General features: G+C 41.7%; 1 long non-coding RNA gene across 1 annotated transcript; it reads left to right on the top strand.

Annotated features, from left to right (window-relative positions):
* Positions 1 to 7,368: 7,368 nt before the first annotated feature.
* Positions 7,369 to 12,207, top strand: LOC108803032. The gene is made up of 4 exons (XR_001942252.1): positions 7,369 to 7,415; positions 9,513 to 9,584; positions 10,244 to 10,318; positions 12,128 to 12,207. It is a non-coding gene; the product is annotated as an uncharacterized LOC108803032 (long non-coding RNA).
* The last annotated feature ends 8,013 nt before the right edge of the window (positions 12,208 to 20,220 follow it).

Raw genomic sequence — 20,220 nt, 5'->3', positions numbered from 1 at the left:
TCAAAGTTGGCCCTTCTGAAGTTTAGGGTTCTAGTCCTTCCAGTACACTTCCCTTTTCTGTGTTCAATATTAAAAGTAATCACATTGTGATCACTATTACCCAATGACTCCCCAATTACAATATCCTCGATTAACTCTGTGACAATTAGATCAAGGATGGCATTTTTTCTGGTCGGAGTCTCCACCATCTGGTCCATGAAATTGTCGCGCAACATGTTCAGAAATCGGCCCGCCTTCGCCGAACCCGAAGTTTCATTGGCCCAATTGATGTCTGGGTAATTGAAGTCACCCATCAAGACTACATTGCCCTCCCTCCCAGCTATTCCTATCTGTGAGTGAAGATTGACTTCTCCCTCTTCCCCTATATTTGGAGGTTTATAGCAAATACCCACGAGAAGTTTACGGCTAGCGTCCGTCATATCTAGCTCCAGCCATAAGGATTCCACGTCTTCCCCATTGTTTGATGCGATATCGTCCCTTATATGCACATTTAGATTATTTTTTACGTAAATGCAAAACCCCCCTTCTCCCACCTCTGTCCCTCCTAAACAGGTTATACCTCTCTATATTAGTAGCCCAGTCATGCGTGCTGTCCAGCCGGGTTTCCGCTATACCCACTATGTCGAAGTCCTCTTCGATTAGCCTAATTTAAAGCTCTTCTAATTTATTTGCCAGACCTCTAGCGTTGGTGTACATACATTTAATTCCTCTAATGTTTTGGGACAAAAGTTTACTACCTTGTTGTTCCCCACTATTTTTATTGTTATTATTCTGCCTTGATTTCGGTTGTCCGTTGGTAGTTATACTCACTTGTGCCAAGGGATTTCCTATATTGACTGGAGTGAGCCCACTATTATTAACTCCTTTCTTACTTCTTTCTGTGTTATTTTTACCTATGATTAAATTATCTCCGTTTAATTTAAGTAATTTTATTTTTATACCCTTCCCCCCTACTTTCTAGTTTAAAAGTTCCTCCAGTCTTTCTACCATTTTTCCCCCCAGGAATGCTGCACCTCCCCCATTGTATGAACTGGTTTTGGCACCCACCTCACATTTCGGCTCACCATATCTTTAGATATTTCTATTGAGTAGTTTTGGTCCCATAGTTACAGAATATTATAATTATGTATATTTTAGTTAATAGTACTTTTTTCATTTGTTATATGTGTAACTGATTCCTGGTAGTCTCTTATGTGATGGTGCCACCTTGTGTACATTGTAGTCATTATTGGAACAGCAATGTAGTAATATATGCAATATTCTTATATTTCAGGTCCACCTAAACCCATTGCCCCTATAGCACCTACTAGACCATATATATCTAGTAAAAATGATGAAACAGACGATTCAGTGGATGCTAAAGGTATACAGCTATAACCAAATAATTAGGTAGCATGATTTTATGAATTCAGTACATGTTACTGAATTCCCATTACAAATCACAATTATTATTATTGCTCCTTTTTATGATATTTTGCACATTTTGTATCCTATAATACTTAAAATAATAATTATTATACGGATTAATCCATAGCAACTCATGAACCCATGATATTTTAAAACTGCAGTGACCAGTTATGTTCTTTAAAAGAAAACAAGTTGAAAGAGAAAGATAATGAAGAGAAGAAGTCCCCTGCCAATGATACTGGTAATATTTATTGGACCTTTTGTATCACTTTTTTTTAATGATGCAAAGATTGCAGATATAGATTAATCCATAGCAACCCATGATATTGCTAAATTGGTTGCTATGGACTATGCTTAGGGCTGTCCGTAGGTTAATCGCCGTCTGAGGCAATGCCGATCCAGGGGAAAGGGGTGCTATCAGGCAATACCAGGAAATGGTCACTGGGGGGGATGGCGTACATGGCTCATTTGTCTTTGAAGGGGGGCGTGGTGGCAGACACCGGGCCACGCTCGGCTCTGTCCAGTGTCCCGCATTGCTCAAGCCAGAGCGTCTACGCTTAGCTACTAGAAACCGTTGACGTCAGCGAGCTGGGTGGAAGGCCACACCACACAGAGCTTCACAGTTTGCTAAGAGCTCTTAGCATCCTGGGACGCTGTGGTTGCCTCCTGCCGTCTCTCGCACCACCCGGCTGTACCCCAATGAAGTGCCACCTGAGGCAACCACCTCAGGCTGCGTTATGTCATGGAGGGCCCTGACTATGCTGTTCTTTGCATGTTATCACTGTTTTTTGCAGTGTCCAGTAATGTTCTCACTGTGTGTTGTTTTAACAGAAGAGAGGTTGGAAGAGGCTGATGATGAAGATATGAATCTCCTTGCCAATGATACAGGTAATACTTATTGGACTTCTATTTCAACCTTCCCATCATACTTAGTGATACTTATTCTAAAGATTGCAATATGGACTAATCCATAACAACACATGGGCATTCACAACTGTTTGCTGTGGACTTTTGTTATTTGCACTTTATCACCAGTAGCCAGTAATATTCTCTCTGTAAACCGGGATGTGTTGTTTTAACAGAAGAGATGTTGGAAGAGACAGAGGATGAAAACAACAAGCCCTCCGGCAAAGTTGCAGGTAGTATTTTATTGACTCCTATTTGCAACCTTTGTATCACTTTTTTAGTTATTTTTTTAAATATTATATAACTTTAAACTAGTATTAAACTCTCAAACTTTTTTTTCAATAATGAATCCAGATAAAATAAATATACATTGCCCTGCAAAGTATTTCTTTAGCTTTTTACCCAAACGCTTACAGTCATCATGTTTCCAAACAGCTGGCTCCAACTCTCATGCCTGCTTCCCTGAACTTCCTGTGCAGTATAATATCACTAGGGCTGCAGCTAATGACTATTTTCAAAATCGATTAGTTAGCCGTTTATTAAGTTCGATTAATCGGATAAAAATAATTACAAATGAAAAAAAAAATGGCTCCAGTGATTTACTACTAGTTTGTATTGAGATTGTAGTGCATCACGGGAGCAAGCTTGGAGCGGTGACTACTTTACAACACACACAGGGACCATGGGGACTACAGTATAGTATAATGTATTATTGCAAGGATTTGTTGTATTCCTCTATAGCTGGTGGTATCCTGCATTGGGCTGTAAAATCATTAAACAGCGCAATGTAGAATACCACCAGCTATAGAGAAATACAACAAATTCCAGCAATATGTTATACATATAGTGTATAATGTATTGCTGGGATTTGTATTCTGTATATTTGTACAGAACAGATTTGTACTCTGTATAATATACAGCGCAATGTACCAGCAGCTATAGAGGAATACAAATCCCACTATCACAGCAATACATTAATACAGCACCATGTGGGGGGAAAGTGCAAGCAATCTTACCTAAACACTCTCCAAGCAACTTTTTTCTGAGATCGTGGGTCTGTCTCGTGGGCCCCACGCCTGCTCCTCCTGGCTTTAAGTTCAGTGTGCTGATCGTGGATGGGCGGGCAGCGGCAAGTCCGTGAGAGCTGCGTGAGGCGGGGAGGAGAAGAGGCATGTGGCTGGTCCGTGAGAGCTGGGTGAGGCAGGGAGGAGAAGAGGCATGTGGCTGGTCCGTGAGAGCTGGGTGAGGCGGAGAGGAGAAGTGGCATGTGGTGTTCGGTGTGCGGTGCGGCGAGCGGCGAGTCCATGAGAGCTGGGTGAGGCAGGGAGGAGAAGCGTCATGTGTGGAGCCACTAGCAGGCCAACTAATTGAAAGTCATCTAATCGATGATGGAAAGCGTTGACTACGTTTTCCATCATTGATTATAATTTACTTAGTCGATTAGTTGCTGCAGTCCTAAATATCACAAGAAACACGGCAGTCTTCAGCAGGTGCCAATCTACTAGCTTGGAGAAGGGAGGAAGGAGGAGCAGACATAAGGGTGGCTCCATAGGACCCGGCAAGGCAAAGGAGCCACCCTAAAACAGGATATCAGGGCCAGTGTTCAGGGGACCAGCTGTGTCTGCAGAAAACGAAAACCTTTAAACTAGGGATGTCCCGATACCACTTTTTCAAGACCAAGTACAAGTACTTCCCCTCATGTACTTGATGATACCAATTACCGATACTTTTTCTTAAAGGGACAGGTGACTTTAAATGATCCATCGAACGACTACATTTTATGTACTATAGAAAAGGGAAAAAAAGGAGTTTGGACTTTAAAGGTACTTCAAGGATCACACGAAACATATTTAGTTTTTATATAAAGTATAACAATTTGTATTTATAAATATATTTAAAATGCATGGTTTTTAAAAAAGAAAGACAAACAGAATTGCCTAAAAAAGACCATAGGATGTAGCCGCATCCTCCCACATTTTTATCTATATTGCGATACATGTTACAATTTGCTGGATATGAGCTTCCTAATTTAATTTGTAGTCCCGTGGGAGGAGAACAGATTTCAACACGTTTCACGGAGATCCACTTCTTCAGGAACTGTCTTTCTACAAGAAAATCATATTTTTTATTTACAAAGGGTTCATAGTTTTCCTATGCAAATGCATTTGAATACTTAGTGCAGTTTGTTTAATTTAATAAACTTACAATAGTCTGTAAAGATGGCTGGATCCACCACTGACCAACACTCAATCATAGGCGCGGACGGGGAGGGCTCAATAGAAATGGGGCAGAGAGCAAGATAACCCCCAAGTCAAAGCAGGAAACTACAAAGTGAGAGAGGTTTCAAAAGAGGCCAGATTTTCTATTGGGTGAGAACATCTCAGAAATTCTTCTTAGTATTGTATAAATCACACCTATGAAAGAACAATGAACACTCTTTAAGAGATTATCAGGGAATCTGCCCAAGTGGGTACAAATAAATATAGTTTATCGTGTTACCTGACATTATCAATTTCCTTCACTGGTGTGCATTCTATAGCCAATAACTTGGGCTCCAAACACAGCCCCTAAGTAAAACCAATGAGGTATGTCACTATTACATTCTAAGATAACGACACATCCTTAAAAGGAAAGGTACATAGGCCTGTAAGGCCTTTTCACAAAGGTGCATCTAATCAAAGCAACAAACAAAAGTCTCCATAAGTTTGTCTCTTACCACAAAAGTAGCCAGTTCTCTTTTCTATACCTTCTCCTGAGCTCCAACTATCTGAGAGTGTCAAAACCCCCATCTCCACTTATATCTCTCCTCGCCGTACGCCAAAACGTCTATGACGTCATGTCCGGCGTAGGGGCCGTTTGCGCGCACATCCGCGCAAAAAGAGGCTTGAAGCGCATAGGGAAGAAAACCTCGAAAAACCATCAATATGCAGAGAATGTGTCACTTCCTGTCAGGAAGTCCCAATTGAACCTTCAAAACAAAAGGATTAACCCTTTTCCAGCCTTCTTCAGGCTTAGTCAGTTTTAGAGGGGGCCAGGCCACACAAATATAAAGTATCTAAGGTATCCAACCAATTCTTTAACCCCTATGTAAAGGCCCCCCACATCCGCACCCATGCTCACACAGCAGTTCAGTGGGCATCGCCATTAACATTACTTCAAGAGACATATTGAGCATACTTTTTTCTTTTCTTGTTTTAAATATAAAGAAATATATCAATACATCATATTTCATCAACAACTCATTTTTGTATATTGTGTTACAAATAATATATTATATAGCAGTAATCTGTGATTGCTACAAGGAAATCAAACACTTTACTTTTAGCATAGGAACGGTTTGTAACTTATAACCTCATTAAGGCCTGTTATGTTATGCTATGTACTATGGATCATGATTTAATCTATTCATGTTAGCAGGGGAGAATTGTAAATCTATTGCTGTAGTGTAGTGGAGGTGTGTGCTGTATATATGTACTACATATACACACTTACAGTACACTATAGCAATAGATTTACAGCCAGCCCTGTCCCAGCTTCCCTCACTCACAGTTTCACTCCGATCCCTGTTGCCTCACGCTGTGCCTCTTATAGTCAGCGTTGATCAGGATCGGTGCATCGCGTCTCAGGGCTCAGCTTGTGGGAGGCACTCACAATTCTGCCCTGGTAACATGGATAGGTTAAATCATGATCCATAGTACATATACAGCACACACGTCCAGTACACAGCAGTATTAGAGTTACAATTGTCCCCTGCTAACATGAATAGGTTAAATTATGATCGATAGTACATAATAGTACCTAACATGTAGTTGCACTACGGATCATTTAACCTATTTATGTTAGCAGGAGAGAATTGTAAATCTATTGCTGCGGTGAATTGGGAGTGTGTACTGTACATGTACAGTACATATAGAGTACACTGCAGCAATAGATTTACAATTCTGCACTGCTAACATGAATGGGTTAAATGATCCATAGTACGACTACATATTATGTACTACGGATCATTTAACCCATTCATATTAGCAGAGGATAATTGTAAATCTATTGTTGCCGCGCATGCTATATGTCGTATATAGTACAGTGCATATAGAATACACTGCAGCAATAGATTTACAATTCTCCCCTGCTTGCATGAAGTAGTGACGTGACACTCGGCAAGGTCAGTAAAGAAAAAAACAAAACATAGCGCAAGCTTCGGCGCTATGTATTGGGGCATTTTGACAAGTACAAGTACTTGTCAAAATGTCCTGTATCGGTCCCGATACCGATGCGTGTATATCGGTATCGGGACATCCCTACTTTAAACATCAAGGAGCTGCATCCATTATAAGTGATTTCAAAAGCATTTAAATTAGCTTAAAAAATATTTTGAACCTTACTATCGCTTTCATGTTACTTTCTTGATACCCTTCAAAAAATGATTTGATGCTCCTGAACTATAATTCAGTTTAGCTAAGGAAATACCTAAATACTCACAAATATTTGCTGGGTTAAATAATTTATTAGTTCCACTTTTCTCTGTGAACTAGTAAAGTAGTCTTTTGACCCCTTACCAGTTCACTTGTCATGTTCCCGGTACCCACGCACTCAAGTCAAGGAGTACCAACTCCCAATTTTTCCAGATTATGGCCAGCAGCTGGAGATTTAAAAAAACAAACAAAAAAAAAACACAGTTGTGATCCCATTTATGTGGATTTTAGCTTTAATGTATGCCAAGATGTTATTGGCATGATGTTGCCAATTATGTTTTTTACAGAGTAAGGAAAATTGATATGATAATCAACAACCAGGAGGGAACCTTGCTTCAACATTCTCCATGTTGATGTCAGCCCATGTTATAGGAAATCCCCATTGGTAACCTTGACCTGGACATGGCAGGTGCATGTTAAGGGGTATCAATATATATTAAATGCCTTGAGCAGCCTTTGGGTTAACAGACCAAAACATGTCAGGTACCTGGCTTATTTATTAAACTAGAAGTCACATTAGATAATTCTTTACAATGGCTCTCTAATTTTTCTATTATTCTATATTGTTTTCAGTGCGTAACAAAGAGAATTGGGATAGACTGCGTAGAAATTGGGACAAAACCAAAAGCGGTATGTTGTTTATATGCAAAGCGTACATTTATGTAATATCTAAATGATTGTGTCATATGGTAAATTTGATTATGGATGTCTGATTTAGTGTAAAAGCCTTTAAAGTGACTTTGGTTTTCACCTAGCCACAGTAGATTGTGCTGGAGTTTTATTATGTACAGGTTTACTTTAAGAAGCCATGAGATAAGTTGTCATTGAGTCACAAGTTAACAAAAAGTATATAAACAAAAGTTAATAATAGTTCTTTGTTGTAAAGACCTTAACACTGTATCAATAGTGACCTGCACTCTAATATTAAAATAATCAGCTTCAGGTGGCAATCACATAACCAAAAGCGAACACAATAAGTTATGTGATCTTTGCTAAATAAGAAAATCAGATTTCAGATTGGATAACCCTTCCCACCATGTGATATTTTTAAATCATGTGACCTAAAACCTAGGCTCTTGGTCATGCAACCAGCACTAGAGACGGTCTGGAATAACTTTTTCTCTAGGAACGTTAAGTATTTCAGCCCATTCCTTGGCTTTTTATTTATCCATCCCAGGCAAGATTGCAAGCACATTTTTAGGTCAACACTGGAGCATACATCCACTTTTTTTTATTGCATTTTACTGAATTGTACGTTATGTTATACTAAACCTTTTGGGAAGAATAAGAAAAGAGAAAATAAGTCAAAAATAAAGGCTAAAAAGAAATGCCGATAGGTGAAGTCTGTTATATCCTGAGTTCCTAACTATAGGACAGTGGTGGTGTTCTTAAACTGACTCTTATACCTACTTCGGCAGTATGCAATAAGATTGTGTTCTCTGCAAAGAACTTTTGGTGTAGTTAAATCAAATAAAGGAGCTCTCTAATTGTCCCTAAACCTGAACTGTAAAGCAGTCCTCGACATTTAACTCTTCCCCAACCTGAACCCTTCACACTTAATCGAGGCCTTAAATGAACCTTCCCAACCCTACAACCTAACCCCTACAATTAACTCTTAACATGTTGGCTGATCCTAGTGCTTAACCTTCACCCTAATCAGTGGTGTATTTTGGTTTTGTGCTGCCCTAGGCAAGACTAAACTCGGGCAACCCCTCAATCTCAGGAGAGCTGTGCATGGTCTCAGGTGGGCTGTACGGGGTCTCAGGAGAGCTGTGCAGGGTCTCAGGAGAGCTGTGCAGGGTTTATGGCGGGCTGTGTGGGGTCTATGGTGGACTGTGCAGGGTCTCAGGAGGATTGTGCATAGTCCCTTTCCTTGCATACATGTGCTGCTCCTCTTACCTGCAGCTCAAAGTGCCATCAGTACCAGCAGGATACATTGCAGTAGCAGCCTGCTTCTGGGACATCCTGCCATCGGATCACATGCTATGGCCAGCCCCGAGCCACCCGCTGCTTCTCCAGGTGGACCTCCTGTACAAAGTCAGCCAGACCGCATCTCACTGGGCCCTCCCCTCCGCCGGGCAGCTTTCTAATTAGGCAGCCGCTCTTAGGGCCTTGCCGCCGCCTAGTTGGCCTCATTAGGTAGCCGCCGCTGCCTGATTCTGTGCCGCCGCTGCCTGATTCTGTGCCGCCCAGCCTCGGCCTACTGGGCCAAATGCAAGTCCGGCCCTCTCCGCCTCATTGGTTTGGGGTGGCGTTTTCTGCCGCACCCCTGGAAAGTGCTGCCCTAGGCAAATGCCTAGTTTGCCTTGTGGTCGATACACCCCTGACCCTAATCCTGACATTTAACATCCCTGAAAGTGAACATGTGGTAACACTAACTGAACCATTAACCTCATCCCAGGAGCCTTAATGTGAAAAGTAACATCACCAACACTCCAAGACAGAAAACTACTCATCCACCATTAGAGCTTTGGAAATCTGCAAAACTGTTCAATTTCTGTGCAATAAACAGAATGTATAAAAAAACTAATGGTCAATTAATGTTCAAACCATAATCTACTGTTCTACTGATACAACATTATATAATATGTATTATGATCTACTGATATTCTACTGATACAAGCCCCAAAAAAACGTTATTTGTCAATGGACTTTGATGCTCATGGGTACTTTCATAGGTGTAGGGTTAATATCTGTCTTACTCATTGTTTTCTCTCTTACGTCTAGATATATTCTTTCATTTCATCATTCTGTGTTTTGCCACGGGAACAGGTTTGGTGCTTAATTATAAGTTCTCAGGTAAGTTTGGAGAGAAAGGGGATACTGTTCTTTAATATCTCACAGAGTGCAGGGGTCAGAAGTAGGTATCTCACAGAGTGCAGGGGTCAGGAGTGGGTATCTCACAGGGTGCAGGGGGTCAGGAGTGGGTATTTTGCAGGGTGCAGGAGTGGGTATCTCGCAGGATGCAGGGATCAGGAGTGGGTATCTCGCAGGGTGCAGGGGTCAGGAGTGGGTATCTCGCAGGGGTCAGGAGTGGGTATCTCGCAGGAGTCAGGAGTGGGTATCTCGCAGGAGTCAGGAGTGGGTATCTCGCAGGGGTCAGGAGTGGGTATCTCGCAGAGCGAAGGGCTCAGGAATGCATAATGCAGTGCAGGGGTCAAAAGTAGGTATTGAACAGAGTGCAGGGGTCAGGAGTGCACATCGCACTAAGTGCATAGAATGGTATGATGGTTATTTAAATATTCATTGCATTGTAAGCAGCAAGATGCGAGATACAAAAATGAGACCCAGACCATGTAGCCCCAGGCAAATAGGCTTTTTTTAAAACTCTAATTAGACGGCCTAGCCTAAAAAGAGCACGTAGAATCCTACATTACAAAACACCATACAGCCGTTCTTGTACAGCGTATAGTTTAAGGCAAAAAAATGTAGACTTTTTTTTTTTTTCCTTTCTTCAGATTGGACAGTTTCTGCTGGATCCGGGCTGATTTCATTTGCCGTTCTGGAAGCCATCGGTATATATTTTGATTTCGGTAAGAAGCAATAAGTATACCTCTTAAATTTCTGAGACAGGAACAAGGGAAACAAAGTATGGAGGTGAAGCACATGCCCCTGCCACATACCCCGTTACGTGGACAATTACAAATGAATGCCCAAAAATATAACCGACTACACCCGATGTGTACTTTTTTATACCAGTACATTCCTTTCTACTGTTTTTTTAAAATAACAAATACAATAATTTAGCGGTCGGATGAAAGGTTTAGTGCAGTGAACACTTTTGGTATTTAAATAATATATTTATTTAGAGAGGTATACTCATAAGATCAAAAAGAGAGGCAGCTTAGTAGGGAAGAGGGACCAAGGGATTTTGTTCCAAAAAAGAGACCATCAAGGGCCCCACCTGGTCTTAATCTTTCCCTGCTGCTGAGTGCTCTCCTGGGGCTGGAATAGCTCCTCATAGTGGGAGAATAAGAGGCTGATAGTCTTCACTCAAAAATCTGCGTAAATTTTCACTGCAGTCATCCAATTATGAGAAAACAAAATTCCTGTTCATTTTTTATGCTAAATCAAGATTAGATAACTGAAGTGAATATTCACACAGAGGGGGATTTATCAAAACTGGGGCAGACAAAATCTGGAGCACTTGCCTATGGCAACCAATCAGCTTCTCTCTTTCATTTCGAAAGTCTAACTGAACAAACTGAAGAGAGAAGCTGATTGGTTCCTATGCACAATTGCTCCAGATTTTGCCTGCTCCAATTTTGATAATTTTGACCCACAATGCTTTGAGAGAGGTTTCTCAACTCCTTTAGAAAATAAGCCCAGACTAAAACAAGGAATCCACAAATTTAATTCCTCCACAATTATATTTTAGGTTTTGATAGATTACAAATAGTTAATCAGGTTTCCTTTTCTTTGTGTCCCATTGGGGAGATTTCCTGTCCCAGAGATACAGCATGCAGTTAGAGAAGATCTCTCAATAGCGAAGCAATATCCCCTTTTTCACAGATGTCACCTGAAAAGATTTTACCATTGGAAGATTTCTCCTCGCCATCTGTCGCCCATGACAACTGAAAATTGTTTAATTCCCCAATGTTGGGGGTAAATCCTCCAGTGGGCACATTTACACTGACAAAAAAAAATCGTAAGGGGCAACTAATGTAGGGGGCACTCCAATGAATACATTTAATAATTAGTTGTCCCCATCAGAGTGCCCTCTTACATTGTTTGTTCCCTTTAGAGTGCCCCCTTATATTATGGTCCCCACATACCTTATTTTCCTAATGTATTAGTAGGCTAGAGGCGGAGCAGGCTGCAGGAGAGGACAGAAGAAGATGCTCTTCCATCCTTCTGTAATCCTGGGGTCGGGGAATATATTTGATGTCACTGGTTGCTAGGACTACACAGCGGTCCTAGCAATCAATGACTGCAGAGGAGGTGGGCACTTGACATCATTGGTTGTTAGGACGCCAGTGGTCCCAGCAACCAACAACTAAAGGGGTCTGCTCTGGGCTATGGCTTGCAGTGGATAGACCGGCCTTGAAGGCCGGAACATCCGCTGTCACCCAGTCATAACCGAGCACAGGTCGGTGATCATTCCATGTTCGGACCGCAAGCCGGGCAGGGACAGTCAAAGAGTTAGATGTGGCCCGCAGACTGTAAAATGCCCATGTCCGTTCTGACCAATTCACACTCTATCAAAAACGTAAAAAAGGGTCAGCTTTACATATGCAATAAGAATTTAACTACAGGTAAGGGGACTGTCAGTGTTGACCCTTAACTGTCCCTTCACCTCCATGTCTGCAATGTGCTTATTTATATGTTTCTTGTTTTTGCAGTTAACAGAGTCCGTAGAATTATACGAGCCGCCCTAGGAGTCATTTTTCAATTCTTTCCACGTTTGGGCAGAAACACACCGCTGAGTAAGTATATCATATGCTGGAAAAATATTGCTGTCTATCCACAGACCAGCTTTGACTGCTGTTCACAACAACTTTTACTTAGGCAAAGTTTTAATGACTTTACTTACTGTATTATACTTATTGTACAATTACAGTTCAGTGACCCAAAATGTATTAAAAAAATAAAAAGGATCAGTATGATAGCCAAGTAACTACCGGTAGTCATTTCAGAAGGTCAGTAATGATGGCGGTACAATTTCTCTTTTGACAGGTTTCAATTCTAAAGATACAGAAAAACTCAAATGATTTTGCACCGCTGATTGAATGGAGATATCAGCATAAAAAGTGAGAGATTTCCACCTTATTTCATAGTATTAAAGCAGTATCATTTAGATCAGGGCTTAAAATTTCCACTCGCCTGCTCGCATTTTGCGAGTAAAAATAAGGTGAGTCCCAGTTTTGACTGTGGTATCTTATCTGCACCCTGTTAACATTATATAAAGCTAAAGCTATGTTATAATTGCTGTTTTTTATATTTTGGACTCTTTATTCTAAAGAAAAATTTAATTTCATAAGCTTTAAGGGGGCGGGGTTCGGGGCGGGGTTGGGGGACGGACCTGGGCAAGGTTTGGTGGGACAACTGGTGGAGAGTAAGGTTTTTGCCTGGCTAGTAGGTCTAGACTTGAAATTTTAAGCCTTGATTTAGATACTTGATGTGAAATCATTTAAACAAACTGATATACAATTTTAGGTACAAACAGATGATGTGCAATATTCATATTAATACTTTTTATATTTTTCAGCCTTCAAGAAGCTGTAATATCCGGATGGCAACTAAATTCAGTTCCTGAAATGTTGCATGGAAACAGATTAACCCTTCGCCCTTATGTAATCTTCATCAACAAAATGTGAATGCCTGTCAACTGAAGGACAATTAAATTTATAGATATTTTGTCACAGTCATTTTTTTTATATATATATTTTTTTAATTTTACAAAGAGAAAAAATAACAATGATACACACCAAATGGATACATTGTAGGTATGGATATAAATTCAGATGAAAAAGATGGGTACATACAGATCAAGATAGATAAGATGTATCATACCAGGAAACAAGATAACCCCTTACTAAGTAACAGCTAATCCTTAGCGTGATGAGAAAAAAACTACACAGAAGTGTACTGTATAGGCAACATGACCCATAGAGTAAGCAGGATAAGTCCATGATGGTGGCATCATGTTAGTGGTGGGTAAACAACAGCTAAGAGAAGTAAGAGAGACAAATAATAGGGGAGGGGGGAGAAGTAGATCAGTGTAGTGGCCAGTGTAAAGGCTGCCCATCAGTCATGTTCAGGTCTCCAATAAATGGAGAATTCAGTGTTCAAAGTTGGGTGGAAGAAAGTGTTTCACCCATGAGCCCCAAATGTTATCAAATTTAGACATATTGTTAATTTTACCTAATCTCTTTTGTTTAATTGGAGTCCATGTAATACAGAGTTTCTCTCCATGAAAACTCAAGCAGGGAGATTTCTATGCTCTAGCAATGCTTTGCTTCACAGTAGTAAAAATAAAGTCAATAGCTTAATACATAGTATACACAAGGAACTAGGGATGCACCGATACCAGTATTGGTATTGGTGCCGATACTGGGCATTTTCAGAGTACTCGTACTCATAAAAATGCCCCGCTACTAATCGCCGACACTGGTGCATTAAATTGTTAAGCACAAGTGGCTGCTGTAAGGTCCCACGCTTGCTGGGGAACTCACAGCAGCCTTTCGGCGCCTTGTTTACAGTGCCTATCTGGCCAAACATCTCCTCCTTCTTCCCGCACAGCCCTGGAGTGTCCCACACCTGCCTGCACAACCCTGGGAGTCCTGCACCTGCCCTCACAGCCCTGGTGAGACTCGCTTCCACTCGCACAGTCTGGTGAGACCCACACCCAGCCCTGGTGAGACCCACACCCAGCCCTGGTGAGACCTGCATGCAGCCCTGGTGAGACCCACACCCAGCTCTGTTGAGACCCGCATGCAGCCCTGCTGAGGCCCGCATGCAGCCCTGGTGAGACCGCGCACAGCCCTGGTGAGCCCGCATACAGCCCTTGTGAGATCACACACAGCCCTGGTGATTTGTAGTCCCTCTACAACTTGCAGTCAGTGGCAGAACTACCAGGGTTGCAGTGGTTGCAGCTGCGTCTAGACCCTGGCACTCTACCACTGTCATTAGTCTGTATTGTTTTAGAAAAACTGTCACATGACACGAAAAAAAAGTATTGGTAATTGGTATCGGCAAGTACTTGAGCAAAAATAGTTGTACTTGTACTTGGTCTGGAAAAAATGGTATAGGTGCATCCCTACATGGAACCTAGGCTTCTGCTGGTTCCAAACAAATCTAATTTGGTTGTGTAATAGTCTAAGGACATGACAGGTTGTGTAATGGTCGAAGGACATGACATGTACTGGTAGAACTCTAAATAGGTATAGAATTTTAAGTAAAAGAGTCATGTTTACTGCATCTGTTTTACTGAACCAGATGTGATATTTACTGAGTATAGAGAGAGATATATATTAAGTAAATATCAAAAAAAGTTTTCAGTTTGGTGAACACCACAAGGTAATTAGATGCATATATGTTAGAATAGACATTACTGTGTTTATATCAATAACTCCTGCAGTATACAATTTCGGTCACTAGATGGCAGTGCTCTGTTATATCTATCGTATAGTCTCTGTTGTATTAAATAAGGTAGAAAGAATAAAGCTGTGGCTTCCTTCCTGTTTTAGACAAGCCATGTACAGCATGCATATCAGACTGTGTGCTTGTGTTTCTCTGTGAGGCTGTGCAAGAAGTTCCAACAGTATAAAGTATCCTAACTGTTAGTTAAAGACTAATTCTACTTTTCTCACAAAGTTTTATGTTACACTCATATTTAGTGTGGAACTTGGCCCCCACCCTCAAAATGCATCCCTCTCACCTGAATCACAGGGTTCTTCTCCACACAACGTCCTGTATATTTTTAAATTCAGCATCTATTCGCAGATCCTGTGAATGGAAAAGCTGCAACCATGGCAGAGGGACTCGTAGTTCTCAATAGAACACATGTGCAGTGATGTTACCGCATCTGTGAACGAATAATTACTTCCTTAGTTCCATAACTGAATCTCTATACTTCAGTACAGACCTAGGGCTTGGAGGAAGAGCCTGCAGGAGTCTGTGCATTGCACGTGTGATCCACTGATCACGACTGCATTGTATTGCAGTCTCCAATGCTAAAAGTGAATAAACGCACATATTTTCTTTTTGTGACATCGGTGCATTTTCAGACATCCCAACTCTCCCGGCCGCCCGGGAGAGAAACACTTTCTCCTGGAAAGGTTTCATCTGCTCGATCGAGCAGATTAAACCTTTCCGTGCGATCGTTTTTGTTTTTTTCTTTTCTGACATCGGGAGCCGTGCCCGACCATCAGTCAGAAAAGAAAAAAAAAGGCATACGAATGCATAGCTAGATTCCTATTGGCTATTGCACTTTGCAATAGCCAATAGCAAACTAGCTAATGCACCCGCCCACTGCTGCTGTTAATCAGCAGAGAGGGACCTGAATTTTTCTATCAGGTCCTCTTCTGGTGATTGAAAGCAGCAGAGGGCGGGTGCAATAGCTAGTTTGCTATTGGCTATTGCAAAGTGCAATAGCCAATCGGAATCTAGCTATGCATTCGTATGCCTTTTTTAATTTTTTTATTCTGATGACTGCAACTGCCAGAATACAAAAAAAAAGCATGCAGATAGCAAAGAAGCTATTGCTTCCTGTGCTATCTGCCATCATTTGGGGGGGGGCGGGGGGTGCTCTCTCCCAGACCCCCCTAATCCCCCTCCATGGATGAGGGGGGGGGGGAGAGGGCACCTCCCTGAAATGAGAGGGACACCTCCCTGAAAGTGCTTCTTTCAGGTTGGGATCCCTGCATTTTTTTTTGCAAAAAGTGAATTAAAGAGGAACCTGAATCTATCAACATTTGCCCCACCACCCCTCTCCTGTGCCATAATCTTTAAACATCCTTCACATGTGCACATCTGCTGCTGGTCTCTGCCAGGTAATCGAGACATGCGGCACATCTGAGCATGTGCAGAACGTTTTAATATGGCAGCGTGGGAGAGGAACATAAAAACAGTGCCTCCTGGAATGGGACATGGCAATTTCAGAAGGCATCGGAGCATCCCTAAGTAGTTCTGCCTAGCTGAGGAATCAGGAAAAAGGTCAATCAGGAGTCACAGAAAATGTACCATTCTTAATATGTTTTCCAATTCTGTAAGCTGGAACTAGAAGAGAACTAGTTCATGAGATGGGTGAAGGTCCGCTTTAAGTAAATATCTAGGTAGGGAAATTTATAGGTGTCAGAGCCGTAGCTAGCTCCTTTTGCGCCCGAGGCAAGAACAGAAAATTACACCCCCCAACAGACTTGTTATGTCACCCATCGTTGCACAAGCATGGCGTCATGTGACGTAATGCTCCCCACCTCCAGGATGGCGGCACGCATGCGCAGAATGTGCTGGTGGCCAAATCCAAAATAGCATAAAAATTAGTTTCATTTGGCGAAACTAATGAAAACATTTGTAGTTTCTGTTCATTTCGTCCAAAACAAATCTTTAGTCTTTGCACGTGACTAATAATATGTGTGTGGGTGTTTTTTCTTTTACTGTTGGGAGGCTTCGGGGAAATATCAGGGGTCTAAGCAGACCCCTGACATTTCCCTTTTGAAATAGAAAAAGAGATTGAGGACACATAGTCCTCTGTCCATACAGGCGGGGGAGAGCAGTGGGGATCCGAGGAGAAGCTGGAGCCTGTGCCGCTCCTCTTCTCCCTGCCGAGCCGCGGCTGTGTTGGCCACATGGCGCCCCTGTTGCCAATGGCGCCCTGTGCTCGCCATGGCAACAGGGGCGAGGGGGTGCAGCCAGGCCAGCCCTGGCTACGCCCCTTCTCAGCTGCCCCTGTTTGACAGTGACAAAGTGATATGAGGAACTTTTTATTCAACATTTATTAATAGATGTGAAATGTTGCAAACCTACCCAGGGTGTCTAAAAGATTAGGCAGCAAGTTGAAACGATTACTAACGAAAAGGAGGGTATCATCAAAAAAAAAGACTTAGCTTGTGCTATAGGCCTGCGAGATCCAAGCTACAGATATTCAAGTTATTATGATGTACGAGTTGAACTAAAGGTTTTATGGCAAGAACAAAGAGAAGGTAAAATAACGGACAACCCTATCTAGTGCCTCTCATATTAGAAAGGTCAGATTTGAAACCTGAGTATTTAACAAAGCTTTAGGGGAATTATATAGAGACGAAACCCAATTAATAAAATGTGGGCCGAAAACCCATTTCTGAATTACATAGAAGAAATAGGGTCATGAGAGTCAAAGGACTTTCTTTTATCTATAAATTTAACTGCAGGGATTCCTCTCTGTCCCACTCAATATATTGGTTAATAAAGCAATTCTGCATATGTAAGTTAAAATAAGAAATCGGCCTTAAATTGGACGAATGGGAGATGTCCTTATTGGGTTTTGGTACCACATTGCTGAACATCAGTAAAAGCTTCTACAAGTAGGGGAGTTAGCAGATCAGTGCATTTCTAATAAAAGAAGGCTGAAAAGCCATCCTGACCCGGTTTATTATTACTTTGAGTGCTTTATAGCTAGTTGTAGTTCTAGGGCTGTAATAAATATCTCGTTTTGAGAATGTGTTAAGCTAGCAAAGCTAGGGTGGGTGAAAATTTGGTCAGCCAAAAGGTCATGGAACTGCCCAGCACTAATACATAGGTTGGATAAGTGATGAAACATGTCTAGGCTATTAATAGGATTGCAGGTATGTGTTGCAGTGTTTTTGCTAAGTTTGAGGGGTTTGTAAGCTGGATCGTGGTTTCAAAGTCTAGAAGCTATTAATCTTGTTGGTTATTGTTCAAGTAATAAGTATGTGCTGTTCTAGCTATTTGCTTTCCAGAATGATTGGTTAACAGAAGATTCGGGTTTTTCCCTAGCCCCTTGCATTTTGGATTTGTTTAGAAGTGATGGGTCATTTTTATGAGATTCCGCACAAGAATGAAATTCACATTCTAGTTAAGTGGAGTTCTTTCTTTCTTAACATAGGAACCTAATTGAATGTGACTGGTTTGTGGGGTTCTCATGAGGTTAACAGTGCTATGTCTTGGTTTCGGTTATCGGGTATGATGCCCTGTTTGTATTGTAGCAGATGGATGAACCTGTTATCAAGGTGTTGTTAAGGGCATGATGGTGTCTGTATGTGCTGGAAAGAGGAAGGATAAGGTCAATGAGACTATGTGATCTGACCAAGGAAGAGTGTATATGGCCTAAGGTAGCAAGCGCTAAAGAATCTGTAAAATACATCATGAGAGTGCAGGTAAAATGTATTACCTCTGCTAGTGGAATTAAGTTCGCACCAACAGTCTGCAAGCGAGTAGTGGGAAAGTTCTGGAGGCATGCACATGCAGTTGCATTCCAAGTGCACTGGAGTTATGTGCAGATTTTGGGTTAGTTCGGAGTCAAACACATATAATAACTATGCCATTCTAAGGGGACGAGATGGTTTGAAAAAGGTGAGAAAAGAAAGGAATTTGAATGGAACAGTGGGGCTGACTTAAGGGGAAATGAAAGAACTGAGATCTCCAAATATAGTATACTATATAACAAGTATAAAATATAGTTCTGAATAAACAACAACGGGTTGTGAAGAAAATATCCAGTCAGTTTCTGGCTCATCAGAACTTATTGAGTACAGTCTTCAGTCAAATTTGGTTACCATCATAGGCATAAACCTGCAGTATGGGAAAGACATAGAATGATCTAAAAGAGAAGTCATTTGTGTCAATTTAGGGGTTGAAGTATTGGTCTGAATGATCATCCCGGAGACCTATTTTTAGGTGATGATCTGTCTGTGGCACCTGGAGATCTACTCAATATACTATAGTTTGAGTCAAGTTCTGGCAGATTAATTTCTTCTTTGGAGAGATGGCCTGCATTTTAGTGTCGGAAAGGTCAGCTATCAGCTACAGTGTCGGAAAGGTGGACATCCTTAAGTTCTACGTGGGTCACCTCAGATTATGCTTGTTCCTTAATAGTGTAGGAGTGTTTGCCTTTGTAGATAAAGAGCAGGTGAAAGGGGAAACCTCACTTAGCCACTTGTGAGGATATGGTGATGATTCCGGAAACTGAGCTGAAGAGATATGGCAGCACTTTATTGCAGCAAATATGATGTCATTCTAGAAATCTGGGGGCGAGTCACTGTAGTACAAGTAACTTGCTTGCAAAGACTGTGTGACACTTATACTTGCTGTGACATGCTTGGAGTACACTGTGTTACTTTTTGGGAGCCAGAAAAGACATGCAAGAGACGTGTGGTGTACACGCTTGGCTCCCACTAAAACTATGTAGTAGCAGCACCACCTAAACATTCATTCAGGTAGGCTCTCATACTACATTGTACATTGTTAGATCTAGAGGACAGTGTACAATCGGATTACAAGGTGTATGGCTGGCTTTAGATGCAGTGGATTGGCTTAATGCTGGGTGGATGTATTTCCTGTGCGTGTGCGGCGGAGTTATATCATCAGTGGCCACCTAATGGCTGAAGAGGATGCCTGGGACCCCAGAAGTGGATGCACTGGTGGAGATGGTGGCAGTTGGGACAGATAATGCACAGCACTGGAGATGGGCACACATGTATGGTAAGTTTGCCATATAGTACAAGTATGCTATAAATGCTTGCACATTGTGGTAAACACCCACCCAGCATGCAGGAGTTTACTTCCACTCTACAAGCTATTTCCTTTTCCACAGGAATCCTGCACACAGGCACCAGAGCCCAGCATACCATAAATGCCTGTTGTCAGCAGGTGTACATCAGCACTACATAAACCCAAGCACAGACGTGAATTCCCGAACACACGCAGTCTGCATCTGAAATTTTACATCCATGCACGGGTTTACATAGCACTGGCATGTACCAGCCAGCAGCTTATA

The sequence above is a fragment of the Nanorana parkeri genome, unplaced genomic scaffold, assembly GCF_000935625.1.
Source record: "Nanorana parkeri isolate BGI_ZX_2015 unplaced genomic scaffold, ASM93562v1 scaffold3318, whole genome shotgun sequence".
NCBI classification, from domain to species: Eukaryota; Metazoa; Chordata; class Amphibia; order Anura; family Dicroglossidae; genus Nanorana; species Nanorana parkeri.
This window is presented reverse-complemented; position numbering and strand designations above follow the sequence as displayed.